The sequence below is a fragment of the Lathyrus oleraceus genome, chromosome 6 (assembly GCF_024323335.1).
Source record: "Lathyrus oleraceus cultivar Zhongwan6 chromosome 6, CAAS_Psat_ZW6_1.0, whole genome shotgun sequence".
Taxonomy (NCBI): Eukaryota; Viridiplantae; Streptophyta; class Magnoliopsida; order Fabales; family Fabaceae; genus Lathyrus; species Lathyrus oleraceus.
The window spans coordinates 139212955-139235684 of record NC_066584.1 but is presented as its reverse complement, the minus strand read 5'-3'; the positions used below and the strand labels follow the sequence as shown (position 1 = coordinate 139235684).

Here is a 22730-nt window from a genome sequence, read left to right as displayed (position 1 = left end):
ATCTTGTTCATAACTTGTTTCCAACTCAGTAACTTTGGTGGTGGATTCAGTGGCAGCCTCCCACTCAACTGCTTGTGTTTCTATTTTGTTCTGAATTTTAGTCGAAGCGTCCTTGATGCGATGGAGGTGTACAATGATTTTATCAATCAATAGCCCAAGTTCCATGATGACGTCTACGACTTCTAGAGAGGTGGTTAGGATGTCGACTCGCTTCAGAAGGTCCTTGATCCCAAAACAGACAGAAGGATCATTCTCTAAGACTTGAAGCAGATCAACATTGAAAGCCTTCTCTTTGATCCTTTTGAGGAGATCATCAGCAGACTCGCTCACAGAGCGGCCACCAGACACAGTTGGGGAGCTGGAGCATTTGTAGTTCGAACTACCTCTAGCCCTTATGATTACCTTAAGGTATTTTGCTGGCTTACTCAATTTTAATGTTTCAAATCCTTCTAGAGAGTAGCAGTATTACCAGTCGAAGGAGCCTTCAATTCTTTGGCAGCGTCAAAATTTTGGATAGCCTCAGGCATTTCACCTGAGTTTTCCTCATAATTGGCATCATTCTCTTCGTCACCTTCTTCTTGTTCGTTTGGATCATCAACTAGGGGGATGTCTAACATATAGCGATCTTCATCTTGTTTTTTCTCATCATCTGAGACATCTTCTACTTGGTCAATAATGTTTGGCGAAGCATCATTTGATTTGTCTTGGACATCTTCTTCCGCCTCTTGCATATTTACGTCTTCTTGAACTTCGATGGTGGGATGTTCTTCTTCTTCATCTTGATTGGAGTCACTTGTTTGAGAATGTTAGGTAGTTGCTTTTGGTGGGGAAATTTATCATTGTTCTTCAGTGGGTTTACAAACTTCCTCTGTATATCCTTTTTTCGAATCTTTAATGGACGCAGGATGATATGAATGAGTGCTGGTAGGATGATACGCAGGAGTGTTGGTGGGATGGTATGAGGGGTCATTGATGCTTATAGGAATAATTTGTTTGACACTTGATTTCCAAATACCTTCCACGCCACCCTACAAAGAAAATTAAGCCATGATGAGTAGTCAAAAGGAAAAGGAATAAAATAAATTAGAAAAATGAGGTGAGATTCTTTTACCTTAAGACCTTCAAATCCGGGGTTGGAGTTATCGCGCTTAAGCTGCTCAGGAGTAGTCTTAGCAACGGGCTTAAGATCAACCTCAAACACCTTTGGAATAAAAGGTTTTTTGGGTTGAACCTTGGTGGCAACAACTTTTGGTTGAGAAGTGGCATCAGAGGTCTTCGCCTTCTTCTTTTTCTTCTTGGCTTGTTTGGAGGTATCTGGTGAGAGACTACCATCATTTGATTCAACTACTAGCACTGGGGTTCCTTGACTTTTCGTTTCTTTGGTATTGGTGGTGGATTTTGACTTGCCTAAAAAGAAATATCTCAAATATTAAAATACGAAGATAATACATCAAGAGAAATAATAACAATATACAAAGTATACCTTTGTTGTTGTTGTTGTTTTTGTGGGTGCTTCTTCTTCTTATTCTTTGACTCCATCTTTGGTCACAATGGTTTTCTTTGTAGGACCTTTTGGTGATGGTTTCCTTTCGACAATTGAGAGAAAAAAATCCAAAACAATTATCACAAGTAAAAATGGGAGTCGAGAAATTGTTGGGAGAACAAGTAAATCAAAAAACCTCCTATTCCACACCTTCATATATTGGGGACTTTACGCGAACATCCTTTATACCAATATGAAGATGTCCTTTGAAACTGTCCAAAGTATGCTTAGTCGGAACCACCTGTTTCACAAGCTTTTGAGAGTCTTGTCGAAGATTTTTCATAAAATCCCCACAGACGAACCAGTCTGGAAATGGAGGGTTGAAGGCCATACTGAAATCAGGAGATGGTAGTCAAGAGAATTTTAGTTTGTGAAGTTTGAAATCCAACTCATACCTGTGTTCCGGTTTAACATACAAAGGCAATTTTAAATCAGGGAGGTTCTTCATAAATTTTTCTCTCAAAGTAACCACTGCTTCGTGGATGGTTCGACTAAGGTCATCAGATCTGTAGGCAATTTCAAAGTATTTTAGGAATGCTTGGATTTCCTTTATATGAGTCAAAGTACCTTTCTTGGTATTTTCCTATACAGAAGCAAACATATTTGTTAGATGTTGAGTAAAAGCTGCCACATCAAACATCTCTGTGGAGTAGTAATTCTTCCACCAGTTATCATATTCTTGAGTATAAAAGAATGATGGACATGGGTAAATTGTGTGATGCTAGAATATTTTTCCATTTCCTCGATGCATTCAGCTTCAGTATGGACCATGTTGTAGAGGATGACAACATTTTTCTTGGCGAAAAGTGGTTTGGGTAGGATCTGGTTAAGACCAAACTGTCGAGAGACAAGATTTGGCTGATAACTAATAAGAACAAATTGGTTATTTGACGGTCTGAGTCTTGTGGAGATCAGCTTGGGCGTGAGGAATGCATGCCATATGGCCATAGATTCTGCCTCTTGGTCCTTCGAAGGAGGGGGAATTTTCTGGTGAACCACTCTGGACCATAGATCCTATTGGCGGAGAGGGCCATAGAAAAGATGAAGTTGTAGCGCTTGGCTTACATCATCACGTATCAAGTAAAGGTTTTCTGCAAGCTAAGCCCTTCGTCATTGGGATTCAGTTGGGTGAGGCATGTTCCTTCGACCCTCCTATTTTTAATTTCATCAACTTCTTCATTAATGGGGTTGGATATTGGAAAAAACACTTTGAAAATGACATTGAGCCACAGTTGAAGTAACCAGTATGTGTCATAAAGTAGCAGATTCGACCCATGTTGAAATCTCTTGAGGGTGTCAACACCTTCTCCTAAGGATTCATAAATACAACCCAGGATCATCTGGCTAAGATAAAGTCCGTGCCCGACATGCAACTGGTTCTCCATGGGCAAATATTTCTTTGCTACTTGAAGAGACTTCGAGCAGAAAACACACCGCGATAGCCGAAGTGCAGGGAATATAATATGCTCTATGTCAGAGACTTCTTTAGTGTCCTTCTTGTGGTAGTCTGCAATGTAGTTGGTGAAAGTGGCTCGATTGCCACCGAAGCCAATAATGTCTTCAACCATGAAGTTGGGGTCATAGGTTTGTCATGTTGGTCGAAGACCGGTAATTGCGGTTACGTCGAAGAGGGTTGGGGTCATCATCCCACAAGGGGGGTGAAAGGTGTTATGATTACTATCCCAAAAATACAAGGAAAATGTTAACATAGCTTGGCTATATCCAGACCCAACCTTCGATAGTTGAATCATGTCGAAGATTCACATATCCTTCCAGACTTGGGTTTTCTTTTTCTCTACTTTGGTTAGCCAGGATAGGTAATCTTTGACATCTTTGAATAAAGGGAAAGAGCGAAATACCCTAAAGTTATTCATATAGCCTGAGTTTATGGGATTCTCTATAGGCTTAGTCGAAGACTTGGCTTGGTTATCAACTATGGCATTTGGCTTAGCAGTGGTAACCTCATTATTATCCTTAGGCTTCTTCCTACTTGCTATGGATTTGTTACAATGATATGTTGGGAAACATTCCTTAAGTTTTGTAGGATTAACATTTACATCTGGTAAAGGACCTAGAATTGCATCTTTAATACCAGATATAAAAATGGGGATTAATACATGGGTTTGATAAATACGGCATTTCTCCTCTTCAGGAGGAGGTTCTAGGATGTATTGCTGATTTCCCACTATCGTTGGACCAAGAATTATATGAACTGGAGCAAGGGTTGATTTCTTCTTGGAGTCTTTTGAGCTTTTTGTTGTTGTTGACGCCATTGATGGAGATTTGTTGAAGAAAATTTGGGTTTGAAATGGGAGAAATGAAGAGTTTTTGTTGTTTGAGAGTGTGAGCAATTCAAAAGAATGAAAAGTGGAAAAGAAGTGGAAGAAAGTTATTTATAGTGGAGTAAAAGGGAATGTTTCCCTCCGAGCATTAAATGGTTAATGATGATCGTGGGACACATGTTCGATTAGAAGATGATTGAGTGGACGGTGGCAGTTGGCGTGGCCCACGATCTCCTAAGAAATATGAGTGTGATGATGAAAGTGGATTTTGTGCACGTCATGTTTTGAGAAAAAATGGTCATGATAACCATGATGTCATAGTAGTAAAAGATGTTGTTGCGTCGAAACGTTCTCAAAAAATGTTTTTTTCTTTATTCAGTCGAAAATGACATTTTTGGGGGGCAATTTGTTAGCTAGAATTTCGACACTAAGAAGATGTTTGAGATGAGCTAGAAAAGCTAAAGTAAATATTCTGAAAAAATACATGAATATAATTCTTTCGACAGAAAGAAGTTTTTAGTCGAAGAAACCCCCTTGCGTAGAGGGAAATGTTGGTTTGAGACTTAGAAATATTTTTAGGTTCAAACTGTAATTCAACAGAGGCATTTCGATTGAAGTTGTGTTTGATGGAGTGTAAATTAAAATAAGGCTCCTAATTGTTTTTGGTCTTATCTGTTTCTTTGAAAGAACACATGGAAAGCTATGGATAGCGAAGTGCATGCAGATGAAAACGTGTCATCTTTTGGATAAGAGATTTTTGTTACAGTTATTTCAAATTAGTATAAATAAGAGTCTTAATGTTTAGGATTCAGGATGTTCCATCTTGTACAAAACTCATAAATTTACTCTAAATATTTGTGTATTGAGAAACGAGTTGATGAGAGAATGCACGTGTGATCACCATACTCTTACATTTTTATGAAATCATTTACATTTTCGCCATTTATCTTCACGCCAATTTTACTTTGAAGTCTTCTTTACAATGTCTCTTTATATTTCTGCATTTACTCTTAAACTTTGAATGTTATTTTCAAATCAAGAACATTGTCGAAATGTTCCTCATTTACAAAAACCTAAATTAACAAAGCACATGCCCTATGATTAATTTAGTCGACCCCGTGAATAACCAAATTATTTTGAATTTGAAAGATTAACGCTTATTTACCAGTTTCGACAATAAACAATGACATCAATGATCTCACTTGATCTTGTTCAAGCTATTCAACAAATTACACCTCATATAGTTTTGGATACTTGGCTAAATGATGAATGGATTTGGCCACCTGCACAACATAGGACTTACACTTGTTCAAGTGGTTACTTTTAGGAGGGTGCAAAAAATCAGTTATTCTTAACTAAATTAATATCTAAATTGTTCCATTTTTAAAAATCCAATTCAAATGCTAAAATATAAATATGAGTATTCATTTTGTTATCTAAATATAAATTGGTACCCATAATAATAATAACGTGGTTAGTTATTTGTTACCTAAAATTCATTATATGCTAAATTTATATATTTGTCTTTTTTCATGATTCATCGTATACAAATTATAAATCAATTTTATATTTTGAACTCTTTTAAAGTTAATTTTTTAATATTTCATAAAATAATTAATTTAAAACAAATTCTGAGTTTATTTTTTTTTAAAAAACACAGATTTTTTTTTCTATTTACAAATAAATTATATTCAGAATTTTTTTTTTAAAATTATTATTTGTTTGAATAAAAAAATAATTTTTTCAGAAAATGTTTTATATTTTATTAAAAAAAATTCTTTTCGAAAAAATATTTAGAATTTTTCGGAAAAATTAATTATTTCAAAAATTCAGAATAAAAAATTATTATTTCAAAATAAAAATTATTTCAAAATATTTTTTTTACTTTCAGTTTTTATTTAATTTTTGAAATGTTTTTTATTTATTTTGGAATAAAGTTTTTTATTTTCAGTTTTTATTAATTTTTGAATAATTATTTTATTATTTTCAGATTTTTTTTCAAAAGAAAAGTTGTATTTTTTTAATTAAAAAACATATTTTAAAGACTCATAAAATTTGTTTTTAAGATTTGAATTTAAAAAGTGATATTAGTTTAAAAGGAATAAAATTTAAATTGAATTAGATAATTTTAATTGAAATCAAAATTTATTTATTGATTTTAAATTTGTTATGAATTTCAAATTGATTTTTTTTAATAAATAATTTGATTTATAAACCATAATCATAAAAATGAGTTGATTCACGTTAAATGATTATCCATGCATATTTTAATTATTTTTGGCTTCTCAAAAAACAAAGAGGTTGAGATCCTAGTTGTGATATGAGATGAATTTGGGTTCAAAGCTCCTACAAAGATACAACATTTTATCTGAATTTATTTACATATCTCTCTTCCAACTAATGTCTGTCGACACTACGACAACATGGCAGCTACACCAGGCTGCACCCAATGCTCTTCACTTATGAAAAATCATTTACACTGCATGATGAGTTCATTACTTTTTGCCAACCTCTAAGCTCTGATACATATATGCACCGAATTGAAGCTCTTTGGAAATCACCTCCTAAAGGTCTCATAAAAAATAATGTAGATGACATCTTTTTTGAAGACAAATATCGTCTAGGAGCCGATGAAGTTATTCATGGCCATGATGGTAGCTGGATAGCAGGGTTCACTCACTTTGAAAATGAAGGTGATGCACTCTATGCGACGCTTCGTGCTATTCAACTTGGTATTACAACTTGTTATGATCCCGGCTATACAAATATCATTTGTGAGAGTGATTGTGTTAGAAGCGGTGGAGCTTATTCACAATCTAGAAAATGCAACTTTACATGTGTATTCCTTTGTGTTACTATAAATCTCAGATGCCTTGCATCAAGGGACTGTAAATTTAGTTCACATTTAAAAGAGCAAAATATATGTGTTGACTTTATTATTTTTTTAAGGGGTGTTCACAATGCGGCTTAGATGATTTTAATGTTAAAAATTATTCAATCTGCAAGAGAAAAAAATGCGCAGTTGATTTGGTTCAATTGACTTGTAGAAATAAAATCAAACCAAACCAATGCGATTTGAGTTGGTTTGGTTGACTCAATTTTTTACGATATTTTTATTGAGCTATACATACACATATAGAGAACAAGGTATCTTTGTGTTTAATCATTTATACGTTATCAAATAATAACAAAATTCATCATATTTGAACAACAACTTTCAATTCAATATAAAAAAAAATAGTTTAGACAAAAATGGACTAAAAAATATAAAATAGTAGTATAAAACAATATCAAAAACATTATTAGAAAATAGAAAATAGAGGAGATGATATACTAGAGAAGATGAAAAAGAAAGAATATAAAATATGTGAGGTTAGAGAATAAATGTGCGATACAAAATAATTGGAAAAGAGAACAATAACATAAAAATAAAAAGATGAAAAAGAAAAAAACCATAAGAGATGAGGGATTAAAGTATAAGAGGCGATATGAAGATGAGAATAATGCGTGATACTTATAAGAGAGATTTGAGAAAGCCGAAACTCAAAGCAAACATTTGTAATCGTAAGGTTAAGATATAATAAATATAGGTTTTGAGTTGGATGTGAGATAAGTGGACTTTGAATTGTAACATAATGCAATTTGGTTTGATTTTGTTAGGTTTCCAAAATACAACCTGTAAATGGAACCGAACCGCATATTTTATTTAAAAAATGACCAAAACACATCTGAACCAAATATAATTTTTTTGCAATTTCAATTTAATTTAATTTAATTTGCAATTTTCTATTGTGTGAGTTCGACTTTGAAAACCCATATCATTTTCTCATCTCATTGAAATCATCCTCCAAGTTATTCTAAATGATAAACTAGCTATTTAATTTTTTTTTTCTTTTCTTCTTTTGCTTGATTGTAACTCCACCAAAAAAATACTTCTATTCAACTTAAAAAATTCTCATACTTCTTAAAAAAACACATACTTAATTTTTTAAGAAACTAGTAGAAGACCTGTGCGTCCGCGCGAGTAAAAGCATTTATATATTAAATTATATTTTTGAATCAAAAATGCTAAAATTATTTTGAACCATACAAAACATGTTATGAATCAGCCAAATCCTCTATATAGATGTTGTCATCTATTTATTATAATTCAGGAATAGAATACTGAACAAAGGATAATGCAAAATCCTCTATATTTTTGAAGAAATGTCAACCCAATTTCACTTTTTTTCTTTCTTTGAGAATCTTGAGATGCCATGGCTTTATCACTCACCATAATCAAATTGTTATCAAATTTCCATCAATCTTCACCATCTTATCAAATGGTTATGTAAAATGAGAATAACGGATAATTTCAAATAGCAAATTTTCTTAATCCACAAACATATGTTTCAGCTTTGAATCTTCATATAAGTAAGTTGTACCAAAAATTTATGTAGTCATCATTTGGAGAAACTCGGGTGGAATTGGAATTTCAACATATCCATCATTTGGTTCAGATATTTTTCCATCACAACTTGTAAAATCCATTCAGAAAACTTATGAATGTCTTCAACATCGGTTGAAAGTGACTAAGTTCCCAAACACATATTTTTGGTTAGTGACAAAACTTTGCAATGGTCCCGAATGTATGAAACATTTATTGTAGAATGTACAATGTCAGACCTAACACCTCTTGGAACCACGAGTGTAATTTGTCGGAAGTCCCCACCAAATATAACAACTTTGCCTCCAAAAATTCTATCACAAGGCACATCATAAATACCCATGATATCTTTTGAAGATTTGTCAAGAGATTCAAAGCAGAATTTGTTTGCCATGGGTGCCTCATCCCAAATGATTAGTTTTGTTATTTGCAACAACCCAGCAAGGTCCGATTTTTTCTCGATGTTACAAATAGAAGATTCTAGGCATGGGTAAGGTATTTTAAATCTAGAATGTGTTGTCCGTCCTCCTGGTAAAAGCAAACTTGCCATTCCACTTGAAGCCACGTTCAAAACAATGTCACGGTTTGAACGTATAACTGCTGATAGTGTATTCCACATGAAAGTCTTCCTAGTACCACCGAAAGCGTATAAAAAACACATCTCCTTTTTGTTCAGCAACTGCAACCATGATCTCCTTAAAAATATTGTGTTGTTCATCTAATATCACAGAAAATTGAGAAACAAAGAAAATAATAAGTAAAAATAAAGAATCAATTTAGATGAAATTATATAAATAGTTAAGGAACAAATAGAAAAATAATTAATGCATTTAGTAACAACTGTTTTTATGCCATGTCATGCGAGTAATTCAAGAATCAATAACATAATTTCAGATTGTTGTTCATGCGGTGAATTCTTATTAAAGATGGATAATGTAATAATGTTTTAGATAATGTGTCATGTGTGAGTAAAATGACATCTAATAAAGTAAATGAATTATATTATACTTGGATAAACATTGATGTTATAATCATGTAAAAGTGATAAGTTGGATAGACTGACATCAAATTTATACCAAAAGCCAAAAGTGATAAGTTGGATAGATGGACAATTAATTTATGTGAGTTGTTTATATATGTATGTTTAATTATAGTGGCAGCAACTTAAGTATATCAATAATTCTAATAGTGTAATAAGGCAATAAAGAAATTAACTTCATACAAATCAACTTGATAAAGTCTTAAAATGAAATACATGGATGTGAATGTAATGTATCATTAATGGATAATGGTGTAGTAACGAAAACCTTACTAGCAATTTAGTAGAGGCATTCAAATTATTGCAAAAATTATAGTTACTGCAAAAATATTGTAAAAATATTCGAATTACTGCAATTTAGTAGAGGCATTCGAATAACACATCCATGTTACTGCAAAAATATAGCTATCCAAATCTACTAATTCGAATTAAAGTAGACACATTTAATTTAGTTTTAAATGTAGATCTATATGAAAAATTATGAATTCAAATTAAAATAAAAGAATAATTATTTGAGTTTCAAAATACCTATTAGCTTTTGAAACAAATCTTGGTATAATAGTTTTTGAGCCGCAACATCATATTGTCGTTCATCAATCTGTTGCCAAGGAAATCCAGTACATAATGATCTGGATATGTCATAGGTTTAAAGTCTTTCAAGTTCCTTTTGTTTTTTTTAGTTATGTCTCGATTTCCATCAAAGTAAGTTGTTGAAGTTCTTCGCGAGACAATGCTAAATATATAGTAAATAAATGATGAGATGAAATATATTTGTAAATAAATTAAGAAACAAATGACAAAGCTATGTATGTAGATGAATATAAATTTAGCATTATCTGGATTGTTAGACAAAATTCTTTGGTAAAATAAAATTCCATATCCAAGTGTTACGCCATACATGATCTGGTTGGTTCATTGAAGCTGATAACAACACGGTAACAAACAGTTTTCAAAGAAATACACCAGAACCCCAATTGTAAGTTTCTTTTATTGTCTCAATGAACTCTCTGTCGTCTTGTAGAAAGCCCATAGCAAAATATGCTTCTCTAAAAGTTGCATGTTTATACCCTTCAACAGTTTTGAGATGATTATAATTTATAGGTCCTTTCTTAACTGTCAACAACATCCACATATAGTATAACTCCCCGGTTGTTGGAGGTACCCAAATTAGGCGACCAATTGTGTAACCTCTTTTCCTTGGTCTCCAACATCTTTTCTTCTTGACATAAACAAACTTGAACACAAATTGTATATGTCGGATAAGTAAAATTTGAATTGTAATATAATGCAGTTTAATTTGATTTTGTTTGGTTTTCAAAATACAAACCGCAAATGGAACCAAACTGCGTATTTTATTTAAAAAAATGACCAAAACACATCTGAAACAAATGCAATTTTTTTACAATTTAATTTAATTTGCAATATTCTATTGTGTCGGGTCGATTTTGAACACCCATATCATTTTCTCATCTAATTGAAATCATCCTCCAAATTATTCTAAATGATAAACTAGCTATTTGGTTTTTTTTTTCTTTTCTTCTTTTGCTTGATTGCAAAAGTGTATCTCACTTCCCGATCTCCACTCCCAGCTACAAACGCAACACTGCTACCGACTCATATTCCATTTCTTCACCATTGTTTCTTCATCCTCCTAATGTATCAATTGCTTTCATATCAAACTTCCTTCGCACATTCCATTCATGTTTCGACGATTCCATCGCCGCTCGCTGCGCGCACCATTTCCCTTACTCAATTCCAATTCAACTTACAGAATACACTCTCGATCTTCCGGAAGGTTCGCTACATCACTCTTTTTGCCGCAAATCACCACATTGAACTACTCATGTTAATCATCTTTATGCGTAGTTTTTAGGGTTTTGCGTTAGTTACTAACTTTGATCATGCATTTTACGTGTTTGATGAAATCACTGTTCCAATGCTTGTTCATGTTTTTGTCAATATGAAGAGTTTTCTAACTTGCTTTGATGATGTTTGTTTGCTTGGAAATTTGAATGAAATGCTTGTTTTTTTCTTTGTATTAAATGTCGTTATGTTATAGATGTTGCTGTATGTCAGTAAACTGTCAAAATGGAACCGAAGAGATGAACTTGAGCGAGGGTGTTTTCCGTAAATTTGGTTGTTTAACGTTCATTAGAAAGAGAAGGCTATGGTTTTGTGGTAGTTGATTTTCATTTGGATGCGGAGAAAGCTTTGAGCATTGAAAGGTAGAAATCGGCGGATGCAACAGACAAGAACCAACATTCGCAGGAGGACAATAATTAGAATATAACCAAACCAATCATTGCTGTGAAATTCTCTTCCAGGATGGTAAAATGGGCAGAGAGCTTTCAGCATTCCGGAACACTGGTGGCGGATGATATTCCAACTAAATTTCGGAAGCCAACTCTGGAAACTCATATTTATCCTCGTTCTGGCTGTTCAATCATCATATCTACAGAGGAAATGTGCCTGGTTCTTAGTAAAAGTGGCCTAGAACTTTTCTGGTGCTGCTTGGTTGTGGCCTTGGTATGTTATTTATTACCGGAGGTTGAAGAGGGCCTAATTTCAACCGAGAACTATGCCGGCCGGGTTGCTCAGAATCAGGAATTTGGCATTGTTGATAAATACATAATAAACAGTAGTGGATGGGGAGAATTCAGTCTTGAAAACTCTTGATAGCTGGTACTGTCACAAATGATGCCCCATCGGTAGATTTATACCAAATGGGCTCTGTGTCTATGGCGTTTCTTTTTTATCTTCACGGCTCTGGATGGAATTCAGATGTGATTATTCAGTAATGATTTTCGAAGAACTTTGCCCTGGTAATTATGCAGATCATACCTTTACTCATCAAATTGCTTTGCCTACTTGAAGTATCTAGTCAATTAATGTCGAATGCTGAATGTTTGAATTGAATGATGGTTTTGATTCTGGAAAGACATGAAATCTAGTTTGTTTTTATCACCATTCTGTTTATTTTCTGTGCTTACTTAAAGGCATAAGTTCATGCCGAGATACTACAAGTATTTTAAAAACTAATTTATTCTAATTTCTTGATCCACTTTACCTTGTATTTTATCTCTGCTATATTTTGTTGTTTTTTTTAATTCCTGGCTTCTATCCGTTTGAGTAATGATAGACACACAGACACACACTTCACATAACTTTCTGTTAACCAATTACCAACCTCATTTAACCATTGATTTATCTTCAATTTGCCATTGAATTTGTGGTAAGAAATTTGCTTTTGTACTGGCGTGTTAAGTACTAAATAGTTAATGAGGAATAAGTTATTGGTTAAAAAAGTTATCACATAGGATGGATTGAGGAATTCCTTGTAAACAGATTACCTCTTTAGCAAACACAACAGCTACACTTCTCCTGGTGTACGGATGTTTGAGAAGTATGAAATGCACATATTATTAGACAAACGGTTCACCACCACCACCACCACCACCAATGTTGCACCATACCCTTTATACTTGGGAAACTACTCACACACGGCAATGATAAACGCAAACATGAGTAAAATAAACAGATAAAGAAACAGTAAAACCTGGAATTACTGAATTGGAAATTACAGAGAAGAATTCTAAAAATCACAGTAATTGGAAATTTCAGAGAAGAATTCTAAAAATCTACAAGCATAAGCGTAAAAACTTTGTTCTTTGTTTTGCTTCCTATGATTTTTTATGTCCCACACATAAGAAATTACGTGCTATTTAACATTTCTAAACCTTGCAATAAGTGGGAATTAATTAAAAAGCGGCTGGGAACTGAATAATTCTTAACCAACAAGATACACAGAAATAAAAAGAAAACAGACATCTGGGAGGACTAGGACCGTAATGAGAATTACGGGCTGGGAGTGATGTGAATTACAGCCGTAATATTTATCACGGGTGGGTCGTAATTCTCACCGACCTTGTGCTCATTTTATGTATTTCAAATGGTTGTGTATCCATGAGAATTACGACCATAATGGCCACTCGGGCTGGCTGTAATTCTCACTGACTTTTTGCCAATTTGATTTGTTTTGTCTTCCGTTTTTCATAGATTTTCACACATGACAAATTGTTAGTGGTTAATTGTTAGTATATATTCACACCCTTGCTAGGACTTGAATCCTAGATCTCAAGTTCCTTTTAACCCTTAATTCAATTGTGTCAAGTCAGTTGAGCTACTCCTTCCACCCAATTGATATTGATTATTTGAATACAGACTATAAATCTTCATTCTTCATTGTTTTCCTGAAATAAACAAAAGCAACACAAAGTTAGTAAAACAGAAATAAAACTAAGTAAACGTGGTGCATTAACGACGAAAATAAATCTTAAATGACATTAAAAACTAGACTTATCATAAATCTGTCACCACCTTATGGAGCAACTCATCTTTCTTAGTTTCTCACCACCTTATGGAGCAACTCATCTTTCTTAGTTTCTTGTTCAACCCCCTTACTCCTTTAACATTCAGTGGTTTGGCCATTGGCTAATCCAACACGCTTTCACCCGATTGAAAAGTGTCAGGTGCGTTCATCAGCCCAAAAGGCGTCACCAGAAATTCATAGTGCCCTTCGTGAGTCCGGAGAGCTTTTTTGCGTACATCCTCTTCTTTCATATGAATTTGATGATAACCAGACTTCATATCTAATTAGAAAAGAAACAAGCCCCATGTAAATCATCTAAGAGATCATCTCATATCATCCACTTTTGGCATGAGATATTTGTCTGCAACGGTTACTTTGTTTAGCGCCCGATAATCCACACATTCTCCAAGCTGAATCCTTCTTTTTTACTGATATTACCTGACTTGAGTGAGAAAGGACTTGGACTGTGTTATATCACTCCTTGCTGCAGAAAGTCTTCAACTTGCTTCTCAGTTTCAATCTTATGCAAGTGTGGGTATCTAATATGGTCTCACATTTACCAGCCCTACTCCTTGTTGAAGCTCTATCACATGTTCAAGTTCAATGCTTCTCTTGGGAGGAAGTCCCGTGATTTCTTCGTTAACTTCAGGCAAACTGTGGTGTAGCACCTCAAGTACCCTGTGTTGGTCACGATTTAATTGCCGTCCCTCTCTCCTAACCAAGCCTTCATCCTTCCCAATTTCTACAGCTCTCAAGAAACCTTGAAAAGAATTAAAACTGATCAATTCATCTTGCCTCTCTTGAGCGTGACCCTCTAATCGGACCTGTCTCCCCCAATGCATGAAACTGACTGTCATCTCATCCCAATCCAACAAATCTTCTCATATTTTTTCATCCATCTAGCTCTAAGGATCATGTCCAAGCCACCCAAGTCCAACTCAAAACCATCAGTTTTCAACCCAAAATCACCAAATTGAACCTCAAACATTTGAACATTTTCCTCTAGTTGTGACTTTGTGTCCATCTCACTAACGAACACTAAACTCCCTGGTTGATGTTTCTGATAGCTCCAAAGCTGCTGCAACTTGAGGTGAAATAAAATTGTGGGTAGCCCAACTATCGAACAAAACTAGAACAGGGACCGCTTTTGACCTCCCAATTTTATGGTTTTGGCTTCCTCTCCACCATCACTTGTCAACCCAACATAGCCATTACTCTGCAATCAATGGCCTCCTCTTGTTCCTCTTTATGTTCCTCTACTTCATCAAGCACTTGTCCTCTGGTCCTGTCTTCATCTCCCAACATCAATAATCTCAATTGTTTTTTAGCGCACTGATGTAAGGGATGTAAAATTTTCACCATAACGAAAACATAACCCCTTAGATCATCTATCCATCAATTCTTGATAGGGTAAGTGTTTGATACCTCTGCTGCATTCACTGTCGATCAGGCCTAGAATTCATAGAAGAAAGAGAGGATGCTGCCCCCTTTCGGTTGGACCCTATTGAGATGCTAAATTTAGAGTTGGGCTGTGACTCAGATCCATATTCCGAGTCCACTGATTTTGAATGATCCGACGAGTTCCACCCAACAGCATTTCTGTAAGTTGGTGACCAATATATTTATAGGTTAGACCCATATGAACTGCCAGAAATATGCGGTTTCCATTGTCCTCAATCCCCTGCTTACATCTTAGCGTCTAGATCTATGGCCACTTTCATGATCTGAGTGTGAGGGTTAAATGCATAAACCCTACTGCGTAGTCCTAGACACAAACTACCGATGAAGCAACCCAAAGTATTGCTCCTATGGTAAACGTCTAACCTGAAATAAAATAAGTTCGAATTCCGTAATGTAAGCTTCCATGCTTACTGTTAGTTTCAGATCTGACAGTTCTTCAAATGGATTATCAAATTTGTGACTACTGTAACGTTCAATCAAAGCTTGCTACAACCTAAGCCATGTGAAATGATCCTCCGTTTCGCAAAGCAAGTTGAACCAACGAATTATTGGCCCGTCTATGTTGAGCTTAGCCAATCACACCTTGACATCGTCCGGCGTACTCTGAACCTTGAAGTTGGTCTTGGCTCATGTAACCCGTCCCACTTGATCGTCACTTTCAAAAGATGACGAATCCACCTTGTCACCGCCATGCAAAATTCATCAGAATGTTCATTCACCAACAGCTCCAACCGGTCTGTCATTTGTGGTAGTATGAGTTAAGTACTCGGTAGGTCGTGCCAAATTTTAGAGCTCAACTGAATTCTACAATGGAAAAACAACTAGAAGAGTGAATAAAATGGAGAAATGTAGAATTGCAATATAAAACTGCATGTAACAGTGAGCCTCAGCTATTACACCAAAATCCCAGAGCTAAACAAAGCTCCTCAGAGAATATCCTCTCTGTCACCAATAACAAACTAATCACTAGGAGAGGTTACACCCCCTTTTTCTTCCCTATTTTTTCTCATCACATCAATAGCTAACTGCCACATCAGCCGTGGCTTCTTAGTTCTCATTGTTTCCCTTTTTACCCTTTGCCCTTCACTTATACACTCTCCACACTTTTGATTTCCCTTTACTGCCTAATAACAGGTCTCCATCCGAGTGCAAGAAATTTGATTGTCATAAAAGATACAATGAAGCTAGTTTGACGATATACCTCTTCTGAGGGCAGAGCTAGTTGGCCAGAGGGAATGTGGTTTGCGAACTTACGGTGCTAGGGCCGGTAATCAATATTGTTGTTTTATGGGGTGCGACTCACCTCAAACAAAAAACCTTAATTTATCAGCGTACACCTCTGCAATCTTTTCTCCAATCATTGTCTGCGTTCCATGTGCTTTATGGGGTGCCCAAGTTCCATGTGGAGTAGTATAGGAATAGGATACTCTGTGGAGTATTTAAGCGGCTTGGTTCTTCCCTCTTGATAGTTAGCTTTTAAGGGAGGGTTCCCTAAGTGCTTTGATATGCATCAGTCACAAGTCTCACCCATTTCAACCACTTTCCTCAACTCCACACACTTCTCATAATTCTCTAATATGCTATCTTCTCATCGAAAAGGGAGCAAAGGGGTGAATTTTGTTTTCTATTATTTTGTTAAGAATACCCTAACCAAATGCACTCTTGTAAGGATTTTTTATTCAAATTAGAGTATGAATTTAAGATTTGATCATAGATAGAGGTCATATAAGCAGCAGTTGTAGGCATTGCACTTGTAGCTAAAGGCTAACGAACAATGACGAGTTTGGTGTGCTAATTCTGTTCATGACTTTTTTTCTTTCCTCTTTTTATATATCTCCACTGTTTGATTAATCCAACATCAAAGACTTATGCTGTAAAACAATTGTTGAAGAGGGAGTGCCAGAGAGGATTTGGACTCTTGAAAATCTGAAAATCTGAAGTTGATGCAAATTACTTATTAAAAGGGCCGAGAGATAAATCTTCAATTCAACTTGTGAAGTTAAAAATATTCAGGCTGAACATTATTAGACTTTATATTGTACGGATTTCCAAAGAGTTTGGTAGGTTACTTTTGCAAATAGATAGATTACTGAGGGTTTTGTAAGCCATTGTCCAAGTGAATACTCTGAACATTTGGTAGGCATTTTATATCTGGAGCAAATTATGGTTTTCTTATATTCAGGGGCTTGTATTCACGAGGCTGCAAAGTTTATGTATTCTACATTTTTTTCTAAAAATTGAAATCCTTTTCCATTGTCCATTGCATGTTGTTAAATCTAAGCATGCAATGGACAAACCTTCGTATGCAATCTTAACTTGGAAAGTAAACTCAGCTTATTTTATCCTTAATAAAGGTGTATGCTGTGGGCTGTGTTCTGATGCATGAAATGATGCCTTGTTTGCATTCTTGCAATGTATGGACATTTATTTATAAGTATTAAGGAACATTTAGTGGGCTTTTATGTGTGCAGGGTGTGTCATGGAGAAAAAGGTGTTGCTCATCATCCAAATTTAATCACTTGTCTGGTAACTGGTATTCAATTACTATAGCTCTTCTCTTTCTTTTATGAGGATTGAGGAGGGTGGGTTTTGGATTAAATGTTAGTAACAGATGTGTAATTAATAGTTATATTAATCTCGCGTTTACCAACATCTCTGTGGGAAAGTAGGAATCAGAAAGGAAAGACATTTCCATAATGGCTAACTTGTTTTGATTAACATGGTACTGTATAGTATAGAAGATGGAAAATACATTGGTATATGGAAAATTGCGAAAATGCATTTGGCTGGTGTTACCAAAAATAATTTTCTTTCCTTGTGACATAAGGAATAGGAATAGGGAATTTGTGAAGAGGAAGAATAAGAGTTTAAGGAGATAAGAGCTTGCATTTCTCTGCTAGTTTTGCCCTTCATTGGATTTTTGTTGTTTTTTGATTCAGTTTTAATGAGTCAGCAATTAATATTCCACATCAGATTTATTATGGCAGGTCACACAGGGCCAAATCACTAGAAATTTGTCGCATCAATTAAACAAAAAAAAACTCACTAGGGATTAAAGTGACTGTTTTAAATATCGTAGGGATTGGGACAAAAAAACAAAACAAAAATTAGTGGAACGAAAATCAAATTTAAACCTAATATAATATTTAATAACAAAATAAATAGATAGATAATGCTTTAAAAATATAGATTGATAGATAAGGGCTGTCAAAAAAAAAAGATGGATAGGTAAGGTGGAAATTATAGGTAGATACTCATTACACTTATTTCTCCTAAAAAAAATGCTCATGTCTGGAAGTTAACTTCCGGATGCGATCTATAAATTTTCTTCGAATGATTTCACTTTGAAAATGACTGAAAGGGTTTGTCCTGAAGTTAAAATGCGAATACTATATCGGCAGGAAATGGTAAACTTCAAGCATTTCTGCGAAATAAAAATTTGCAGGCAATTCCAGAGTAAAATCTGCAGAAAATTTGTCACAGGTAGTTAACTTCCGGATACAACCTGTTCCATTTTGAACTTTCAAAAAATTCCGTAGGTATATCCATAGGAAATGTGAAATATTAGCAAAACCTATTGAATTTGCTACGAAAATTTCAAGGTGCGTCCAAAAGCTAACTTCCGAACGTGACATTTTTGGAATTTTATAAAGTTTTGGAGAAATATATATATAGGGTTTATTGAGTATCCCAAATTATACTGGCTGATACCAATATAACCTGTAATGATTTATTTATGAGCCTAGGACTAACATAGTACTATCATCCTGCAGTTCTAAGACTTTACTCGCATTGATTTCTGGTTTAATGCATTGATGTTCCTTTTATGGACCCTGTTTTTTTGAAAAGGAAGGTAAGGAAGGGTTATGATTTTATGATACCGACTTCATTTTGTTTGGTATCACGATCATCAAGGAGATTGGTGGATTAGTTTTCTGCGTGCTCATTTGAATTTGTATTATTTGCATTTCTTCACGCAAAAGAAAAGTGAGATGGAAAATATATCTTAAATAAATAGAGATCAAAGGAAGTGCATTGTTAGAATAAACTATTTTTAAGGTAATGCTAACTTGTGTCCTAGGGGCACAAGTTAAGAAAGTTATTTATAGAAAGTTTGTATTAGAAAAAATAATTAAAAAATTAATTTTATACTTTTATTAAAGTCAATCCACAATTTCCAAGATAACATTTCTTCATTTGGTTCTTAACTTGTGCCCCTGGGGCACAAGTTAGTATTATCCCTATTTTTATACCATCATCCAATAGAATTATAACATTCTATCATATCAGTATTTTAAAGTTAAACGTGTGATTTGGTGGGATGCACGTCTCTAATTGATTGACGGTGTAAAAATATTTTACACGGGCGGTGTATATTCTTGTTTCTCATAAATATTCACATTGGGTTATTTGTTTTTTTGTTACACATTGTATTATTTGTATATGCCCATTTGATCCTATAAATATTTATTTGAATATGATAATTTTTTTTATTTGAATATTTGAATATGATAATTTTATTTATTTATTTGAATATTTGAATATGATAATTTTTTTACTATGTTTAATTTGTTTTTAACGAAATATAAAGAAAACAGTATTAATTTATAAATATTTGTACTCTCTCCTTATGCAGAAAATTTGCATTTCTATTCACTTGTTTTCATAGTTCAGTGAAATACTATTAACTGTACTACATTTATTTATTTCAGAGAGATAAATAGACAGTAGAATGACATGATAAATGATTAATGATATACCACATACAATTATTAGTTATTTTGATAAGTATGAATATTTTTTATAATAACTAAAACAAAATGAAGGCTTAATTCCTTTTCCTTTCCCTGAAATTTTCAGTTGAGCCTTTGGACCCTCATCTTGACGACCTACCCCATTATTTCCCTTCTCTTAGCTGTGATCCTTGCACATAATTTATTGATGTTAATCAAAATGAGAACTAGGAGGGTTGATGATGCCTTGATAGTCTTGGCATGGAGTATTTGAGTTTGAGTCAAGAGTGAAGCAAAATGAAATTCTGATTTGAAGGGACAAGTGTGAACAGTGAGCTTTTAATTTTTCGGGGTTAAAATTCAAATAAAAAAATGATGATCTTGGCGAAGCAAGGATGAGAAAATGGATGGGCATTTATCATAGGGAACAAAATATCTCCTTCATTATTCTCAACTGTCTCAATTACTCTTGCATTTATGTGATTTAAATGTTGTTAATGGAGTCTCCTTTTATTTCAATGCTTGGAACTACCCAACCGACCCTCTACCATCTTTCAATTCACCTAATTGATTATCCCTGTCTTTCAATTCAAACCTTCAATCACATTTTCAATGCTATATACTTCGTACAGCACAGCACATATTATGACTTTCATGCCATTGCTCTCATTATACTTGTGTATCATGATTGTAACTTATAACAGCCATGTCTTTGTGTTTATTTGAGTTTTCTTTATAGGATAAACTTGACATTCTGATTACCTTGATTCATGTAAGACGAGGAAATGGACCTATTACCTACTATATAATATAAGGATTTAGTTTTGCATATATTATCATTGTAAAGATCTTCAACATTCAATTAAATCTTATTATGTACTTCTTCATCTCATAAAAAAAACTCATGTTTATATTATATCAAGTTCTTAAGAAAATGATAAATTATATTAATTTTATGATAAAAATAAGTATTTACTAAAATTACTTTATTAATTGTAGCTAGGGGAGTGAAAGTCATAATAGTGAAAAAATATTAATAAATACTATTATATTGATATTTTAAAGCAATAATTCTTTTAAAATAAAAAAAAAAGTACAAATAAGAGGAGGAAATGAACCTACTACCTACTATAAAATTTAAGAATTTAGTTTGAATATATTAGTATCATGCTAAAGATCTTCAACTATCATTCAATTAAAGCTAGGGGAGTCAGAGTCATAATAGTGGAAAAATATTATTTCCTCCATTCCATCATTCCATAATGAGTGACCCATTTGAAATAAAGGAGTGTCCCATTTGAAATAAAAGAGTGTCCCAAAATAAATGTCCATTTTAATTTTCAATGTATTTTTTTTCTTCCAATTTTACTCTTTAATTAATATTACTTTTATCATTTTCAATACATGATAATGATATTTTAGTAAAAATATCATTCTCTTTTTTATTTAGACTATTTTCTTAATATGTGTGAGATGGTCAACTTGATCATTCATTGTGGGACGGAGGGAGTAATAAATACTACACCCTCCGATCACTATTATAAGCAAATTTGACTTTTTTTTTTGATACATTTGACCATTAATGTATTTAATTCATATATGGACTAGATACATTAATGGTTAAATGTTTCTAAAAAGTCAAATTTAATTATAATAGTGATATGAGAGTGTAATATATTGATATTTTAAAGTGATAATTCTTTTAAAATAAAAAAAAGTACAAATAAGATACTACACAAGTAGGACCTCGAAAGTGGATGACAAAGCTCACCTCAAGAAAATTTAACACATCGACATGCCCAAGGCTAGGTTCAAACCCAGGATCTCAAAGAGATTTTTTATCATCTTATCCGATACTACTTTATATGACTAGATAGAGATAAAAATTTATGGAGATATTTGAAAACTAACATAGTAAAGTTTGGTCTTCTTTTTGTGATTTAATTAAATAGATCTATAAAAAATTATATATTTAGTGCGTAGCTTGTAATCTGAAAAATATGAACACGGCTCTTCTGTAATGCAGCGGAATTCCTACATTTACGCCTTCGAAATATCCGTGATTGTTCGATTAAGATTTTATGATTGAGATTTAAACTCAATATTTAAATTATAAAATAATACAAAAATTATTATTTATTTTAATATTTTGATTTTGATTGGATGCCCATAATGTCCTTTTGCATTATTTCTCTAATTGCAAAGAATTGGATTTCTAAAATTACATAGTTGACTCTACTATGATGACTTTTTTATTCTATTGGCCTTTTAGATACTATTAGATGTGATATGATTGGGATTTAAATCCAAAATCTTTGTTGATAGATTATGCATAGGAATATAGGATTTGTTGTCAACCAAACATATCCTTATTCCTTAGGATTTCAACATAAACACCTTTTATATTATTAGTTAATCTTACAGAAAAGTTACGTGTCAAACTTGGCGAGGTGTTCTTCTTTAGTCCTTCTCAGATGGTCAATTTTGTAGTGGACCTAAGTGTATACATCGGTTAAATCTGTTTTACCAGCCACCCATCATGCTTCATGAGATTTTACAACAACCTCAAAGTGGGCCTTTCAATCTATTTTAACGGGTTACAAAGTACTACATTGGATCTACATGTTCTGTCACATGATTTAATCTTTTCTTGCTCCTGTTACTTTTAAAAATCTAATCAACCAGTTGAACTATGAAACAACACTTCAATAGTAGTTTTCTCTCAGTTGTAGCAATTTAAAAGTTTCTTGGATTTGATGTTAGGTTCAGTTTATAAAACTTTGTTTTAGTAGTATTAATCATTCTAGTTATATATGGTGGCTAACAATAACTACATGCTTTCTTGGTTGGTTGGATGAAACAGTAAAATGACTGAGA

General features: G+C 33.6%; 1 long non-coding RNA gene across 3 annotated transcripts; it reads left to right on the top strand.

Moving 5' to 3' along the window:
• The first annotated feature begins 10774 nt into the window (after window positions 1–10774).
• Window positions 10775–19523, top strand: LOC127096708 (uncharacterized). 3 transcript variants are annotated; one of them, XR_007792773.1, is made up of 3 exons: window positions 10775–11085; window positions 11350–12112; window positions 17592–19523. It is a non-coding gene; the product is annotated as an uncharacterized LOC127096708 (long non-coding RNA). The 3 variants fall into 3 exon arrangements; XR_007792774.1 differs by lacking the exon at window positions 17592–19523 and adding an exon at window positions 16985–17575; XR_007792775.1 differs by lacking the exon at window positions 17592–19523 and adding an exon at window positions 17012–17574.
• Window positions 19524–22730: the final 3207 nt, after the last annotated feature.